This window comes from Chelonia mydas, chromosome 4 (assembly GCF_015237465.2).
Source record: "Chelonia mydas isolate rCheMyd1 chromosome 4, rCheMyd1.pri.v2, whole genome shotgun sequence".
Taxonomy (NCBI): domain Eukaryota; kingdom Metazoa; phylum Chordata; order Testudines; family Cheloniidae; genus Chelonia; species Chelonia mydas.
The window spans coordinates 26,637,702-26,656,747 of record NC_057852.1 but is presented as its reverse complement, the minus strand read 5'-3'; the positions used below and the strand labels follow the sequence as shown (position 1 = coordinate 26,656,747).

The 19,046-nt window shown below is 41.6% G+C and overlaps 1 long non-coding RNA gene across 2 annotated transcripts; it reads right to left on the bottom strand.

The window, feature by feature from the left end:
- Nucleotides 1-421: 421 nt before the first annotated feature.
- Nucleotides 422-15,718, bottom strand: LOC122465475. Of its 2 annotated transcripts, XR_006290373.1 has the most exons (4): nucleotides 15,547-15,703; nucleotides 12,249-12,336; nucleotides 4,960-5,081; nucleotides 422-1,688 (listed from the first exon to the last, which is right to left on the bottom strand). It is a non-coding gene; the product is annotated as an uncharacterized LOC122465475 (long non-coding RNA). The 2 variants fall into 2 exon arrangements; XR_006290372.1 differs by lacking the exon at nucleotides 422-1,688 and having other exon boundaries at nucleotides 3,172-5,081; nucleotides 15,547-15,718.
- Nucleotides 15,719-19,046: the final 3,328 nt, after the last annotated feature.

The window sequence follows — 19,046 nt, the reverse complement described above, 5'->3', positions numbered from 1 at the left end:
TTGCTATGTGCTTTTAGCCATGCAGTAGTGATCTTCACACTATAGTGAATTGCCTCTCTTCCTTAGGTTGCACAAGGAAGAGGATTATTTCCCGTGTTCTTCAAGAAGCTAGTGGACCAGTCTTTTGGTACACACGTCTTACCAGTCATTCCTCCTTGTTGGGCTTTTACTTATTTATTTACCAAAGAGGATCTTTTTATATGCTGACATGGTTGGAGCAGAGCTGTAGGATATATGTGCAGTATCTGTGGTGAGCTCGTGAAGAGAGTTCAAACACTACACTCAGAGGTTCTTTTCAGGTCACAGAGACCGTTAGATCACATTTGTACAGAACAGAACTTCTTTCCAGACTCCTAGATTTGCTGCAACATAAACTTTGCCAGCACAAAAAGGACATTAATTAAAAGTTCTTCAGCTCCAGTACTTGCATACATAAACACCCTCTTTAGAAGCCACTTGTGGTAATTTACCTTCATTTAATAGTCAAAATTGTTTAAAATAATGCATCAAGTTAACCTTTTTAGAGTATTTTGATTATAGGTATAAGTCAAGATGGTCCCAAGCAGGAACCCAAATCTAGCCTTATCCACCCCACCCCCCAAATCTCAAAAAGAATTCAGACTAAAATCTTTGCATCTGAAACCATCCCATGGGTTTTTGTTCAAGGTCAGATTCAAAGGCAGAAGGAACTCTCTCTCTCTCGGTCTGGTTCAGATGTAGGCTGAGTGGCAGAAATTTCATGAGACTAGCTCACAAAATGTCAGCACCATTGAATGCAAACTTTAACCCTGATTCTGTCTCAGTCTCTGAATCCTAGCCTAAACTGAATCCAGATCCAAACGCTGTCTCCTTGGACAATCTGTTCATGATAAAAACATGTTCTATTTCTATATGAAATTCTTTAGAGAGTCCAGTGCAGGCCAGAGCAGTCTGATTGGGTGCTGGGTGGATTCCCTGGAGATGGGAGGACTCTTTCCCCCTCTGGTCATATCCTCTGCTCCACAGAGGATAGTTCAGCCCAATGGCTGAAATAACTTCTGCGGGCTCTTCTGTAGCCCCAAACTTGAAGGGAAAGTTGTAAGGATTTTCATGGGAGGAGATCCTCCTGCAGATCCTTCTTGCCCTTGAACCACCTTGGCCCCTGTGCACATTTACATGGGAAGTTCACATGGAGCAGAGCTCTGCATTGCACAGGAGATATGCAGCCCCAATATGCCACTCTTCACAACCAGCCCTTCCTCCTCCCACACTTGATACAGGTTCTGCTGTCTTGGGAGCTTCGATGGCCACAGAAGAAGGGCTGTGGAAGGGGGGGTTAATTTACCACTCGTAGGCCAGCAATAAATTACCCCCCTCTGGAACAAGCCGGCGAAGGAACTGTGACTCAGAGACCCACCTTGGAGTCACAAAGCATCCTTGCACTGCTCATGGGATGTTGCAGTTTACACATCACCTCTTGCTCAGGGCTGTCCCTAAAGTCACAATCTAACATTTGTATAAGATAGTTGTGCGTTACTGAATATCTGCAGTATTTTGCCCCAAATATGGCTATACTGCAAAGGTGGACACTGATTCCTGTGTATGTAGTTTGTACAGCCATCAGGATAGTGCTTTGGGAGTCATTTGGATGCAAGGCGTTAGAAGTGGAGGATCGTTATCATTGAAGAGTGCTTTTGTTAGCAAATGGTCTGTATGAAACAACAAAACACGAGAGACTGTTACATACGTATTCCCTGGACAGGCATACATATTCCCTGGAAACACATTAAATTAACTCATAGGCTATACTATAAATTCATATACAGTAGTGTCCCTGGGGGTACTTCTATTTATGTCAAGATCAGTTCTGGTTAAGCTGTAAGGACTACAAAGTGAAGCTGGGTAACATTGCCATGACTGAACTGAGAACAAGACACCCAGTGGTGAATAAAGGCAGGATAATCACAAAAAAAAGAGTTACTGTTTTCCTTATTATGTTCTTGGTTAAGGCAAGGAAAAAGTATTATCCCTAAACCTCCTTCCGTCTCATTCTCTGAACAAGAAGAAAAGGAGTACTTGTGGCACCTTAGAGACTAACCAATTTATTTGAGTATAAGCTTTCGTGAGCTACAGCTCACTTCATCTGTAGCTCACGAAAGCTTATGCTCAAATAAATTGGTTAGTCTCTAAGGTGCCACAAGTACTCCTTTTCTTTTTGCGAATACAGACTAACACGGCTGCTACTCTGATCTCTGAACAAGAACTTCCCGAGTCTCCTGGGCTATCCAGCCCAAGGAAAAAAGAATTCTGAAAATATTTTTAAGAATCATTTCCTAGTACAGTAGCTATTAAGTGTTGAGCAGGTCCCTCTTAGAAAAAGGAAGAGAAGTATAATAAATTTATGTAGCAGGATGTAAAATATAGTAATTTATATGAAAAACTTATTTCTGACAAGAATCAGAAACCAGGCAGTTATTGTTTTATAATCTGGATGGCTGTTACTGACAGTACAGAAAATCTAAATTCTCCTGTTCATATAAACCAGTCTGATTCAAATCTTCCATCTTCTAGTATTATACGTGCTGCTGCTCTTCTTATTTTATATCTTAAATTTCAGTGATGAATTTTGTTATCCAGTTCTTTAAAAAAACAAAACAAAACACCAAACAAAGCTTAAACAAACATGCTTATTTGTGAAAATGAAAAAGCCTTGACGGAAAGACTGAGAATAGGATTAGTCTATTGTTCTTCTGAAAAGTTCAGTGTTAAAATTTATAAAGGTAAACACTTTGTGCCGACTGAACCAGAAAATAGGCAGAGATTTCTCTGAAGATTCTGCTGAAAATAATTTTCAACTTTTTTTTAAACAAAAGTTTAGTAGTGTTTTGTTTTAGGATTTTTTTTAAAGCCAAAAAGGGGGGGCAGCGAATTGAAAGATTTTAAACAATTTGAAATAGTCAATTGTGACAGCCACCTGACTTACCCACAAATAGCCAAGTGCCCAGGAGTTATAACAACTAATTTATTTAAAAGCGCTACTCCATTACTTTCAAGTTTGTAGCCTTTTTATTTATTTCAATTGAATTTAGTAATTTTGTATTAAACCACCTTGGGTTCAGCTCCCGTTGCTACAGTTTTAAGCTCAACACAGTGAAAATTACTTCCGGTGCTTTTCTCAAATTTGAAGACTCTAGGAACATGAAATCCAAGGATAATGACCACACACATCACCACAAGTACTGTACAAAGTCTTATCTGAACTACAAGTTTTATTAAGCAATACATGACTGTATATAAATCCTACAAAAACACATGCAATGACTAAGAATATAGTCATTCACCTCCTCAAAGACATTCAAGGGTCCGATGGACCTCTCAATAGACTATTACCAATAGAGGGAGGGTTCCTGCTGGGGTTTCCCCTGGGGTCTTCCACTGGGGGTTTTTCCTTGGGTCTTCCCACTTTTACCCAACTAGGGCAACTCTTTTATATTGTTGTTCTGACCACATCTAATACCTATTCATATGCACAGAGGTTTCAAACCTCTTTTGCTTATCTGTACTTCCACACCCCACAAATTTGGGGTGTCCCATTTTTCATAGGTTGTTTTAGTTCCCCTTATTCTCATTAGCATCTACACACAACATATATCCTGCGGTCAGGACAGAACTTTCCATGATGTTACAATCAGGTGTCTTGTGATCTTGGACAATACCTTGCAGTTTATTGGAAGCTAGTTTTTTGTAACACTACCTATTGGCACATGTTCTGCAGTAATCTTGTGACATTGCTGTCAGGGTTATTCCTAGGTCACCCACTCATGGCGAGCATTCGTAAGCCTATAACCTAGTAACTTAAATCTATTTAGCATATGTCAATTATATATGGACTAGCATATGAATTGACCACAACATCACATAATAGAATGATAAATGGATGATAAACTGAACTAATTGGCTATAAGGTGGTACTTCCAGGACATTAGTTAAAAATTAACCCAGACGCTGCACTCTGAAGGAATGTGCATGGTATTTATATTGGACATTGTGACCTCACAACGCAAATGGCATGACATCAACCCCAACCATTTGTAGCCTCTATTTCAATCGGCTTCTTCTGAGCAGAATAAAGAAGCAGTTGTTCAGAACGTAGGTCAGGTAATCAAATAACCAGTCCCATATGGGTAGGCAGATGCTCTGTCTCCCCATATTGAAGTACTATATTAGGGCCCAAGACTTACACATGTACTTTTCTGTAAGTCGTTGAAAAGTCAGTATAATTCTAATAGCACATTACATAATTGTCCCATGAAGTCAATGGGACTATTTGCCTCCTTAAAGTTGAGCATGTATGTAAATCCTTGTGGGATTGGGGCCGAATAAGCCAAACTGGATAGGTCTGCAATAGTTCTAATCCAAATAGAATATTTAATGTTAGTATAGTCTGTTGTATATAAAAAGGTGCCATATGCTTAGATTTCCTTACTATATAATATTTACAAGACAAATTACAGCATTTCCAGCCTTTTGGAAAATTTGTAATCATAGATTTTTTTTCAGGCATATTTTAATATCCTAAGGATCAAATTCGAAAGAAATGGGCACCTAAATTGCACCCACAAAATCTATGAATGCAGATTCAAACAAATGCTTGATTATATTCTCACAATTACCAATTGTGTGCACAATTGTATCTTTAATTACCTGTTTGTATATTCATATGAATATTTTGTAGGTGATTCTTAGATGACTGTTCTTATTTATGCTTAGGCCTGAAAAGTATTGTCTATCGAGTATATATTTTGACTGTTAATTTGTTGTGTAAATATTTTGTTTTAGTATCATTTATATATTTTTAAATTTTCCAAAACATTTTAACCCCTCCCAAAATGGTAATTTCAACCTATGAGATGGTGCTGAGGAAACCAGACCAGCACTCTGTGCTTTTATTATGTAATATATATTGTGTCTTAAGTACACCTGTATTCCTGAAAGTCTGACTGCATGCGATACAGATATGTCAAGAATAGCAGCAAGAGCCTGGAATGTGTGAGCCTTCATTTCCTTAGGTCAGGTTTCTTGCATCCGATAATGCTCCATATCTAATAAATGCCAAACGACAAGAGACAGAGAGAGTACGAGGAAGAAAAAGAGAAAGGGATGCATTATTTGGGTTTCAGAGTCATCAGTCATATCTTGGCTGACAACCACAAATTTAAGAACATGCCAGCAATGCTATAAGAAATCTTGTGGCCTTCTTGACCAATCTATCAAAGCTATCAAACTCTTAACTCTGTTATAATGGGAGAAATAACTTCTGGCAACACTAACAGACAAAGAAGAAAGTTTCATATTTCATGGACTTTCAAAGGTTGATCTGATTCTGGAAGGACTGTAAGTACTAGAGACAAGAACATATATAGGCAAAGCAAATGTTAAACTGACTCACTGCATTGATTGGAACCTGATACCCTCTTTGACTGCCCTAATCAAGCTACCAGTTAAGGTGAATGCACGTGAAATCAAGTCTAGCCCCACAGGCCTGTCACTTCATGTTAACATGCAAGGCTGAGGGAGCGGGGTAGTGTGTGATGATTGTTCAAAGACTCATTGTAAACTTGCTTGATAAATATATTTACTGGAAAGGGGCACAGCAGTCAAACCTCGTTACTCTCTAGCCACTGCTCTCAATTCACCCAAGTACAGTGATGTCCCCCAGCAACAACGCATGGCATGCATTATCCTGCTATTTATGTGGAATATTGCTGTTATGAAGGCCTCTTATGGTCTGTCCTTTGGTGGTGGAGTCCACTCTCCTTTACTCACACTGTAATGATGGACACCCTCTGGCAAGTGCCAGAAATCAGATTTCTAGAAATGTTCCTAAAATGAATCCCAACTGGTTAAAACAACGAGTGATTGCCACATGGGACCTTCATCTAGTCCAAGCCCCTGTTGATCCAGGAATGAGGTAACACTTTCAGTCCTGGTGATACAAGAGAAGAGAGAACCTTTTGTTTTTCTTTGGTGATGCCCCCACCCTCAACCAGCTGGAGAGAAAACATTGAAGGGTTTCTGGGGAGTTCTTCTCAGCAGAAGGAGGTTTGCTTTAGAGTTGTCTTTGGGGGAAGGAACAGGGCAGAAAGAACTAGAGGAGGATAAACTGGAAATATCTGAGACAGGTCCAGCGAAATCCTTGGAGGTAAAAAGTAACAGAACTATAATTGCTTAAACAATAGAATGAGAAAGGCATAAAATTCTGTTATTAGCTCCTGATCAATCTCCTAATTTAGTAAAATGAAAGGTTCTCGTTCACTTTGGTGGAAATTAGATCATGCCCAAAGTCACTTGCGACACCATTGGCTGCAATTTGGTAAAAGCCTACACAGCATTACTTGAAACTTTACTGGGCTCAGAAACCTGCTGTTAGTTTCTGAAACATGGTACAGACTCACCACTGCTGAGTCTCCTGTTGGTTTGCTTTGGGAATTAGCTCATTCAGCTGTGGAGTGCCCTCTGAGGTGGTTGGTGTCTTGCCCATCATCTCCACCAACAGGACACGTGTCGCTCTCTGGACCACGGTCTCCTCTTCAGGACACTGCCCTCTGGCAGTGCTCACTATGCCATTCTCCCCCCTTCCAGGGGTAGATCAGCAGTCCTAGTCCACACCTGCCTTCACAAAGTCTAGTCCTTTTCCTCAGGGACAAGGTGCAGTCCATGGGCCACGCTCCCTCATGGCAAGGTGTGATGCAAGGGGGGAGACCCAAGCCTGCCCATTATTCTGGACCCAAGCCCAGGGACCCTGGAGTGGCAGCCGCTTGCTGCCTTCCTCCACTCCCTACACTGCCTGCCTTCCCTGGGCCACTTCCCTGTAGCCCTAGCACCCACTCAGCCCTTGTTTCAAGGCCTGCAGTCTGGTAGGGTCAGCCATAGCTCCTACTGCCCTGCCACCCTGCCCAGCACTGCTCTATCCAGGGTGATGCTCCTTCTACCAGGAGCCAGTCCACCTTTATATAGGGCTCAGCCTGGCCCTGATTGGCTGCCCACAGGTCCTTTCTGATTGGCTGCCCATCTGTGCAGCCTCTCTGGCCGACTTTAAACCATTTTCTCTTGGAGTATGGCAGCTGCCGCACTACACCCTCGTATTTCTGAATACTAAATTTACCTACAAATTATGGGTCTGCAAGGTGCTGAGTAACTGGTGCTGAGAAATGCAGAGTGCCCACAGCTCTGAATGAGACCTATTCCTAATGTACTCTGTCAGCCCTGGTCTACACTAGGACTTTAGGTCAAATTTAGCAGCGTTAAATCGATGTAAACCTGCACCCGTCCACACGATGAAGCCCTTTTTTTTTTTTACTTAAAGGGCTCTTAAAATCGATTTCCTTACTCCACCCCTGACAAGTGGATTATCGCTTAAATCGGCCTTGCCGGGTCGAATTTGGGGTACTGTGGACACAATTCGACGGTATTGGCCTCCGGGAGCTATCCCAGAGTGTTCCATTGTGACCGCTCTGGACAGCACTCTCAACTCAGATGCACTGGCCAGGTAGACAGGAAAAGAACCGCGAACTTTTAAATCTCATTTCTGGAGACTGCGGGAACTGTGGGATAGCTACCCACAGTGCAACACTCTGGAAGTCGACGCTAGCCTCGGTACTGTGGAAGCACTCCGCCAAGTTAATGCACTTAGAGCATTTTCTGTGGGGACACACACTCGAATATATAAAAACGATTTCTAAAAAACCGACTTTCATAAATTCGACCTAATTTCGTAGTGTAGACATACCCTCAGTGATTCTCCCCAAGGAGTCCTTCAGTGATGCTTCTTCAGCTGGGCAGAAGGGTCACCAGAGAGCAAAAAAGTGTTCTCACTGCATGAAGGGCTGGATGGCAAATTAAAATTCTGATTTGTGAAAAATTTAGCAATTTTAAAAATTGGTTTCATTCCAAGAAACCTTTTCTTTGTGGGGGGTGGTGGAGAGAGAGAAGAGAGAAACCCATTCTAGACCTGAGAAACCTTCCTGACAAATCAACATTTTTTGCTGAAAAATTCCCAACCAGCTCTACCTACATGTGCTCCCTCCTAGCTGGAGTTAGAAGCACTGGGTCACATACAACCCTGTGTAGAGAGTCAGCAAAGGACTATGCACCACTTAAATAATCTATGTTTTGAGAACTTTAGTAGGACCTAAGTGGTACATAGATTGCAGAGATCTTGTGCTGGCCCTGTGCATTGGGGGCATATTTCACCAGCTCAGCACCTTGCAGGATCTGGACCAGAAATCCTCAAATATAAATGAAGACCTAAAGATACAAAATGCACTCTGGAAACATTACAGAAATGTGAAAATCGACATGATATTTAATTTTTAAAAGTGTCCTGGTTAGCTGCTAAATTACAGAAGCATATCCTCCCCATCTGATGATGCGGTGGGCAAAATCAAATAGAAAAGCATTGGTGACAGTTGTGTCAAGTATAGTATCTTGTGTGCTTTCATATTATTCAGGTCGATGTCAAACGCAGAGCAAACTATATAAATGCTGAGCTTTGAGAAACTGAGTGAATAAATATGTGCCTACCATACCTCAAATATAAATTTCAATGCTAATTGTTCCCTACTTGCTTTCTGAAATGATATTTTGACAGCAAACGTGCTGGCTGCAAAGAAGAGTTAATATTATTGGTGCAGACAAGCGCTGAAAAGAATAACTAGCCACTTTTTATTTAATGCTCAATGAATGGTCATTTTCCCATTCCACAGCAATAATTACAAGTGCCAAACTCAGTATGGTACAAACTGCATTTCTCCCGCATCGTTACTTAGTAGCACAGTACTGGTTGTGAAGCAGATCCAAACTCTGAGTTCATTGATGTGCTCACAAGTAGTCAAGGATTAGTGTTTATTAAAAAGGAGGTCAACTATGACCTCAGTTTTAATTGCAGACAGGTGGCCTGAGATAATTTAGAGTGAAATACTGGGATTTTCTGCCAGTTTTGGAAAGGAAGAAATGTCACTTCTCTGAACATCCTTATTACTGGTGGTGGGAAATTCCAATGACATCTAGAATTGTCCATCCAGTATTTTGGATCCATTGCAATCAGGTGTCTGACCCAGACAAGGAGGCAACACGATACCAAGGTCAAATGTTCATGCTAGTTGTGTTGATTCTTTTGATGGCTTTTGGCACTGTGGATCATAAAGTACAGCTCAGCCGTCTATGGAACATGACTAGTGTGGGTAGAAGGACCTATGTCAAATTAGCTTAGTGTGCGCATTGGTAAGGTCGACATCATCTTCCCGGTAAATGGGTACACTGTGCTGTGGGTCTGATACTCAGGTGCACCATACTTGCCTGTGGGACAGGGATGGAGAAAGGAAACGTTGGCTTTTAAGCTACTTTTGTGCACCACATATTCTGGGGGCTTTCAGGGGCCTGCTCATCCCCTGGTGTAAGTTGAGCAGACTCAGGGCTACTTCAGTTTCTGCTTTGCTTTCAATGCCCTCCCCAACCTGCAGTGGACTTTAGAAAGCAGAGAATAGCTGTAATGCAATGGGACCAATGTTCCCTCTAATTTTTGACAGGCCATGTGCGCAAAAAAATTCTACTGTGCAAATTGTTGTGCTTCTGTGCAAATTTTTGTGCACGTGGTGTTTCGCCGTGTGCATGGGGTTTAGGATCTGTGTGCGCACGCACAGCTTAGAGGGAACAGTGAATGGGACCTAGTCATGCTTGTAACTCCCCTTATGAGGCGGCCTGGGAAATGGGCTGGTGTAAAGCCACTTCCTCACTAGTCAGGGAGGTCCCCAGCACAAGGGGGATGTTTACAACCACTAAGGCCTCTTTACATGGCGAGAGCAATATAAAAGGGCCTCAGTGTAACTGAGAATCAGGCCCTGCAATTCCCACAGTGCCTGAATATAGTAGGAATGTGGATAAAGAGCAACTGGCTAGCATTCCGTTCTACCAGGAGGAAGTTGGAGAGAAGGGAAAATGTTTTGAAGAAACAGATAAAAGAGACTTCACCTCCCCTGGAGGCATGTCCATCCTGTAATGTGTCAAAAATGGTATATGGTCTTGGGATCCTCCTTGATTCATTGCTCCTTTTAGATGCCCAGGTAGAGCAGTAGTGCCCAGGAATTTTCTGCTTCCTTCACCTGACCAAAATGCTATGCTTATTCCTCTTCAGCATGGCCTTCGTGACAGTGATCGACCCATTCCCTCACACTCTTATTAAAGAACAGGGAGGAGAACTGTAACCTCTGGGGATAAATGATGGTCTTTAATCTTGTAGGGTGTTAGGATAATAAAGCGATAGTACTATATAAAAGCCTATACATAAACAGAGACTCCAAAGGGGTCTTTTTATCAGGGAAAATACTATATGCATTGCGGAGGTCACAACATTGTTGTTACCTCAGTAATTTTGCCCAGATTTGCGCTTGCTTGATTTTACCCCTGCTGAAACCCTCTTCCATGCTATCACCTCACCTTGTTTGTGTCAGCTCCCTTTTCTATGGCTTCCCCAGGCTCCAGCTTTCTGGCTTCCTTCCCCCACTACCTACCTTGTCAAAAGAAAGTCAGAAACACCACCCCATGTTCAAGTAACTTTGGTAGCTCTCCATTAATTTCAGAGGCCAGTTCCAAACTGACCTTATTTTAAAACTCCCCATGAACTCACTTCAGCCTATTTTATTGGCACTCTCTCTCTCCAATCCCCTTCCTTATATTCTCTGCTCGTCTACAGCTGACCTCCATGCTGTCCCTCCACACAGCTTGAACCTATGATTCAAGAAAATTTTTTGCTGCAGTTCCTGCCATCTGGAACAGCTTTCCTGTGCCTCTCTGCCTCATCAACTCTCCCTCTAGTTTCAAATCTCAGCTGAAACCATATCTTTTCTCTCCTGCCTGTACCTCTTACTTTCTCTTTCTCTGCAACTATTTATTATTTAACATGTCAACTCTATTATTTAACTCCAGAAAGCACTTAGAGATGAGATATGTATGAAAGATGCTATACAAAATATGGGTGCGTTGTGTTATAGGAATTTTGAAACTTCTCACAAGAAGTATTGTCCTGATTCTTCTCACTTACCCTGGTTTTTCCCCAGTGTAACTCCCTTAGCTTTAACAATGTCATCACTGATTTATGTCAGTGAGGAGAATGGGACACAATTTGTGTTCTAAGAAGACTTGCCCGTGGTCCTGTCCAGTACATAATGGGCCAAATACTGCTCTCACTTGCCCTATAATGGGACCTGGCCTCAAGATCAGGGAAATGAACAGATGACATAAAGTCACCTTTCGTACAGTAAGCAAAGGGGTTGCTACAAATAAATCTTATCTACTTAAGTACAACAGCGCTGGCAAGTAAATATTGTCTTCTTTTTAAGTATAGTCTTTTTTAATTCACTACTTTTTTCTTTAACTTTTTAAAAATCTTTAAAATACATTATACTAAGAGTCTGAATATATTCAGAGTGATCTGTGTGTGCGCATTTGGAGTGACTGATCACTCTAAATCCACTCATCCATCTTTGTCATGCACGCACACTGAGATTTGGCAACACTAAGGTTTTTAAATTGCTAGAAGTTGCTTTATTTCAAATTAGGAGTCTTATACACTCCGGATCTAGAGCTAGGATGAATCAGGCATCAATGAGACATGGTACATGTTGCCCCTGGAGGTTCCACCACTGGCAAAGAAGTCAGGCATTGCTGATTATTAAAGTGGCTTACTGTATACCTTGGCTTAGCTGACTAAAAATCTGATCCAAAAAGCCCATTAAAATCAGTGCAAGTTTTTCCATTTACTTCAGTGGGCTTTGGATCGGGCCTTTATTGTACTGTTTCAGACCATATTTAAATATATCTTGAGTTTAGGCTCGCCTCATAACCTAGATCAATTATTCCCAGATGCACTTTTCAGAAATTATTATTTTCATTTTCCATGTGACCTTTTAACATGAGCAGCAAGTAATATGAGAATTTTGTGGGTGGCTGGCTTGACTTCTGTCCTAGAAACTCCAGACTGCCCGTGCATAACCTTTCTTGAGTAGAAAAAAAAAATCAAATTGATTTGGATGTGAGTACAGCCAAAAGGATTGAAAGCTGGCTGAGGAGACACGAACTTGGGAGGTATTTTCAACCAGTGAGGACAGAGAAATAAGAAAAGAGACTAGAAGTACAAGCAGGAAATTACAAAGTGAAATTCAAATTGCAAAAGGCAAGTTAGTAGATCCGGGCTAAATTCTGCATTCACTTACATCGTATGTAGTCCCTTTGTGCTTGATCTTCCTCTCACATGGGTTTTAAATTGGTATAAAAATTCCATTGCCTTCAGTGAAGTTACTCCTGATTTGTCCCCGTGTAAATGAGAGAAAAATCAGACCATTAGACTTCAATCAGATTACATCGGATACAAGTCAGCAGCAGAGGAAAAACAAACCAAAATCCACTAACTCAACAGGAAGAAGATACTTGATCCGTTTACAGGATCATTCAGTGCACAGGATGGACCTTGAATCTGGCATTTCCTAACTTTGGATTCCTTGATTTTGCAATCTAAAACAGTTTCCTTGTACCTTTTTACGTAATAGTTATATAGCTTGGCTAATTATGAATAAATGGTCAATGTAATTATTATAAACCTCTAGAAACACTGCAAGTTAAGATCTCAAACACTAAGGAAAGTGAGAAATTAGGAATGATGTTATGGAATTGGGTAGAGAAGAGTTTCAATATAACATCAGGAAACAGTTCTTCACAGCAAGTTTTATTGGAAGGGAATAGTCTTGATAAAAGTCCCATTTCTTGGATATGTGAAACTAAACTGGACAGAAGCACTGGAGAATAAATACATTATAGGAAGCAATTGGCAGAGAGAGAATTAGATAATCATAAGTTTATATATATCTACAGTGGATCCTGCTATGATCTTAATGAACTACCTTATAACTAGGGTCCTGCCAAATTCATCATCCATTTTGGTCAATTTCACCATCATAGGATTTAAAAAATTGTAAATTTCATGATTTCAGCTATTTAAATCAGAAATTTCACAGTATTGTAATTGAAGGGGTCTTGACTCAAAAAGGAGCTGGTGGGCGGGGTTGCGGTACTGTTACCTTTACTTCTGTGCTGCTGCTTGTGGTGGTGCTGCCTTCAAAGCTGGGCAGCTGGAGAGCGGCGGCTGCTAGCCAGGAGCCCACCTCTGAAGGCAGAGCTGCCGCCAGCAGCAGGGCAGAAGTAAGGATGGCCTGGGATGGTATTGCCACCCTTACTTCTGCGCTGCCGCCTGCAGAGCTGGGCCCTCAGTCAGCAGCCCCCACTCTCCAGCCACCCAGCTCTGACGGCAACGCAGAAGTAAGGGTGGCAATACTGCAACCCCCCTAAAATAACCTGTTCCTCCCTTTTGGGTCAGGACCCCCAATCTGAGAAATGCTGGTCTCTCCCCCATGAAATCTGCATAGTATAGAGTAAAAGCACACAAAAGACCAGATTTCACGGTCCATGATGTATTTTTCATGGCTGTGAATTTGGTAGGGCCCTGCTTCTAATAGGGATAACAGGAGCCACAAAAGTGGCTCCCGCAAAATGTTAGTAGGAGAGTTAATTACTTAACTTCCCACTTTAAGGATCACTACTCATTTGAAAATTCTCACACACTGATATATTTAGAACCCAACAGCAGCCTAGTTCAGGCTGGCTGTCACACATGTAGGATGGCTGCTATGTACAAGTGACAGCAATAAATACACTTTTAAAAATAGCTCTGTAAAGTCTAGGTCCCAGTGTGCTGTAATGGTCTAGGCAAAAACTGAGGAGCCAGAAAGGTCCTGCAGTCTGAGTCTGAGTTTACTGATCTCAATCTGTAAAACACACTAAAAAAAATTAAGTTTTCTAGCATACCCACCACAGCCATACCAAGATGCTGGATCTAAGTTATGCAGATAAACAAGATATGTTTTGCAGTGTATCTACTTTTATATCTAATTCACTAGAAGTATATAAAAGAATCTATACATAGAATTATTTCATTTAACTAAGCAATTAGGATTAGCATACATAAAATGTACATGCGTGCAAAACTTGCAAATGCATAGTATTTAGATAATTCATGTAGTCAGTACAGTTAAGCATACTGTGCAAATACTGGGTCTGATTCTCCTCCCATGCTGATGTAAATTAGGTATAAATTGCATTAGTCAGGTAACTTTGACTGATACAGGATTTCATTATCTAGTTTTACATTGGTAGGGCTCCACTGAATTCAGCATAAAGCTATTCACATGCAGCAGCAGCTTAATAACTGCAAACCAAAACCATTTCCACCAATGTAAATCTCCTTTCACACCAGTGCAAATTAGAAGTAACTCCATTGAAGTCATTCTTCCTACTCCTTTTATCTATGATGTACTATGATCCATTTGCAGGACCAATCTGTTGTAGAGTTGAACCGGTATAACTGAGGACAAAATCTGTCCTACAGAGCTTTTATAGCTGGTGATATGTGAGAAGGAAAGCTCTCAGAATGCATTTTTAAAGATGGCACTAAAATCAGTAACTTTGCTTGTCAGCAGCACATATTTGCTCTGGAAATCACCCAGGCACAATAAACAGAGAGAACCATAATCAGAGTGGTGCAGAGAATAGAAGTTCCATTCTGTTCATGATTTAAAAATTTCAAAATTTGGCTATGTTCTGAATCAGACTGAAAATTTCAATTCTCCACTAAGGACAATTAAAAACAAACAAAAAAACCCCACATTTCAGGTCATTCCAAATGTTTTGTTTTGACAAAGTCAAAATATTTCACTTCAGTTTTGATTTTTAAGATTTTGTATTACATTATAAAATACAACAAAATAAAAAATAAAACTGAGAAGTCATTTCAAAATGAAAAATCAAAACATTTTATTTTTACAATGTTACTTGTTTTTTTCCTTTTCTAAAAATGAAATTCGGTCTAAATCAACCCAAAGTATTTCAATTTCAATGGAACCTCATATTCCATCAGAACATGCTTCCATCAAAGTTTCTCTGAGCAGCTCTACCCACAATATCACTTTTTCACTTACGAGAGCACAACCTCACTGTGGCGGGCCTTGCACCGCACCACCCCTTTGTGGCAGAGGTGGGATGGAGTGTCAGAACCTCACCACTCCCGAGTTCACGTGCCTGTCTCTCTGTGGGAGGCCGGTTGTGGCCTAATGGCCTCCTTCCACACAATCACCCCTTGGTTGCGGTAGTGCAGCCTAGCGGCCAGAGTCCAGGTAACTCACCCCAAGTGTGAGGGCAGTGTGGCCCAATGACCAGGGTCCATATGAATCACTCCCCACATTGAAGCAGTGCAACCTAATGGAGTCCATAGGATTCCCACGGTGGGGGGGGAGAATGGTAGGGGGACCTGGGCCCACCCTCTCCACTGGGTCCCAATCCAGGGCCCTGGTAGTGGCAAGCTCCCCTTGCCACCAGCTTGGCGGGAATCCGCCCGCAACACGCCAAGTGTCTGTGCTGCTCTAACACCATTTGCCTCTAAAGTTCCCATGGGTCATTTCCTACCATAACACCGGGTTCTCCACTTCTGGGGGGTCCTCCGGTCTGTTCCCCTCCTGTGACATCTTCCATCTGGGCACCAGGGTGTGCCCCGGCTTGGCTGGCCTCCAGATCCGGGCACGCAGGCTGTCCCTCCTCAGGAGCTGGCAGAGTGTCTCCTTCCCCTCTGGCAATCAGCCCAGACTGAGCAGCTCTGCAGGCTTTTATACCTGTTCTCCAGTTGGAGCATGCCCAGGAGAGCTCCTGGGGTGGGGCTTCCTCTGCTAGGAAGGAAGGGTTAACCCCTGCAGTACCAGTGAGGGGCCACTCTGCCCGTCACACCCACTTTAAGATTACACCCAAAAAGTTTACAATCCTTTTGTGAAGGGTATCTGCTAGAAGAAGTACTTTACATCAGTGCTCTGTGATCTACACTGGCTTCCAGTTCACTTCTGTTTGCCATGGGAGGTTTGTTTAAACCTTCAAAGCCTTCAGTGAGCTGGATCTTGGAAACGTCTGAGACCCCTTCTCTCTCTCTGTGACACTAAAGCAGTTGAGAGAGCCTCAAGTGAAGGGCATGCAGCCATGGAGGTCCCACAGCTATGGAACTTAATTCTAAGCTGGGTTCATCAGAGTGTGAATCTGTTGACCTTTGTGTCATGTTGCAGGGCATGTTTCGTCTCCTTGCGCTTTTCTTGATGGGATGAATGGTTGGGAGAGTTTGGTGGAGGATAATTGGTATTATTGATTATTTTTCTTTTTACACATTGGCCTGCTTTTTTGTTATGCTGCAAAACATTTGTACATATGCCAAGAGCATAGGATAGACATATTTTTTAAAAAGGAATGCCAATAAAATATGTGGTAAGAAGGGACTGTTGACTTGAAGAAGAATATGTGTAACTAAAGAAATATAAAATAATGGGAGGAGGGGCAAACACTTCATGCAATGCCCTATTCCCTCATTAGAGTTGCACTAGCTTAAAAACAATGTAAGCAATCTTACCTCTGGACAGAAGTAACTGCCTGAGTTTTCCAAAAACGACACCTCTGGGACCAATTTCTTTCCTCTCTTTGTTTCCTGAGTTTGTGTTTGCAGGATAAAAACATAGAATGGGGAAGCAGGGACCCCGAGCCTATCATTCTCATTCATAGAGGGCCAGTTACAACCTTGAAAGTCTACACTCAGGCATTTCTTTTGGATATTCTTGAGGATGGGGAGATCACTTCATAAGACTAACAAATACCCCAGCCATTTAATCTGACTGGAAGTCAAACTTGACTGAACTGAGGATGGAAGAGGTAGCACAAGCAGAAGTAGACTAAACCCTTGGTAGAGATCTATAACAATAAGATTGCAAGAGACCAAATGGATACCAAGTGCCTAGAAAAAAGATGGGCCTCAATAAAAGAAAATGGGAAATGTGGGACTTATGCAGATATGAACAGGAAAAGTTTGAAGTTTTGTTACCATGACAGCTGATGATGATTATACATATATTACTATCTGTTTTTTATTGTTATCATTTTACCTGAGAAAACCAGACATATTTCATTTCTGCTCCTTGATATTTACTGCATTTGCAACCCTCTGGATGACTAAACAAATGGAAAAAAGTCTTCCATAACAGTTGATGGGGGGGGGGAGAGGAGTATTGCATAAAAGCAGCCTAAGTTTAAGAAGAGTATAGGTTAAACTGGAAGAGGTATTTATAGGACTGAGTCAACAAATCAGCTTCAACCACCACCACACGTTTGCTTTGGGACCATCTGTAACTCTATTTCTGGATTGTTTAATCACATTTATAGGGGCTGATTCTCCTGTCATTTATACCAGTGTAAATCAGGACTATCTCCAGTTTTGTCACTGTTGCTGATATGAATGCTGTAACTGAGAGGTAAATAAGGCCTAGAGAAAATTAAATAAATACAATTTTTAAATGCTGCTTTAATTGAATATGATAAAATAGTTTACAAGCCAAATAAAAAATGTGGGTGAGACAGTCCATGCGTTTTGGATCAGATCCACAACTGATGTCAAGTAGCATAGCTTTTTTGAAGTCAATGAGGAAACACTGATTTATGCCAAGTGAGGATCTGGCCCCACAGTCCGACGGTTATAATTACTCCCACAGTCGGTGAGCTGGATGAATAATATACAACAATTTCTGTGAGTCACCACTTGACTTTGTAAAATGAATTCATGTTGGCCTTGTGTGCCGTGCCATGCCACGCCGCTTTTGTGTTTGCACTCTGTGAGCATTGAGATAGGAAACTTTCCCTGATTTCAAAGTCTCAAGCATGAGTATTCACAGAAACCACATGATAAATTTGCACGTGCACGACTGTTTGCTTGCATGCATACCCCGTCGTGAAATAGAAATGACATCATATGACTTGTCTGACGTGTTATAACTCACCACTATAGCTTGAGCAGCTAAGATAGAATACTCAAAAAGAACTGTTCACATTCAGGACCTCAAGAGTTCTGTGTAAGCATGAACGCTTGTATTTTTCAGCAACAGAAGTTGGTCCAATAAGAGAGATTACTTCACCCACCTTGTCACTTTAATATCCTGGGATGAGCATGTCTACAACAACATTGCAAACAACATATTCAGTCCACACTGCTCAACAAATTCACCAAAAATTAATTTTGGATAATGAATACATTGGAGGAAATCATGATGTGTGGAGATGGTTCACAAACAGGAAAAGAGACTACATTAATTTGACAAATTACTCACTGCAAATTACTCAGATCTGCTTAAGCAGCAGGCACATTGTGAAAGCTAAGGAGCTATGTGGGGGGAAAGGAATTATAAGGACTGTTTCCTAGCAGAAATGTATTTCCCAGCAGAAAAGTCTATTTCCTGCCATGTACAAGAACCCATCTAATGATCATTCCCAAAGAGCTTCCACCACTATCCAGTTTCCAAGAGCTTATTATTTTAGTATGAGAAAAGCCTTCCCCGGTGGCCTGGATGACTTCAGAGTAAGAACAGCGGGCCAGGCTGATACAGAGAGTACCTTTCAGGTTGCTGGCAGTGAACAAGGCCACAATTGTTTCCTTGCAAATATTATCAGTCCCATGAGATGCTGATACCCCCAATTCACACTAACTTCAGTGTGGGCTAGGTGCTCAGCACCACAGGAATGAACCCTACGTGCCAAACTCAGAGGGGAGTCTAAATTGGTATAACTCATACCTTCTTTTATCCCCCTTAGCAGGTATATTACACAAACTTAGACTCCTTGTAGACTTATTGAAACTGAGCCTGGTCTACACAAGAGATCTGTATCGGTACAACTACGTTGCTCAGGAGTGTGAAAAATGCACACCCATGACTGACGCAGTTATTCCAACCTAACCCCCCATGTAGACAGCGCCATGTCAGAAGGACAGTTTCTCCCATCAACATAGCAACTGCCTCTTGGGGAGGTGGATTAACTATGTCACCAGGAGAGCTCTCTCCCATCAGTGTAGAGCATTTTCATTAAAGTGCAGCTATGTCTATACGTACAGA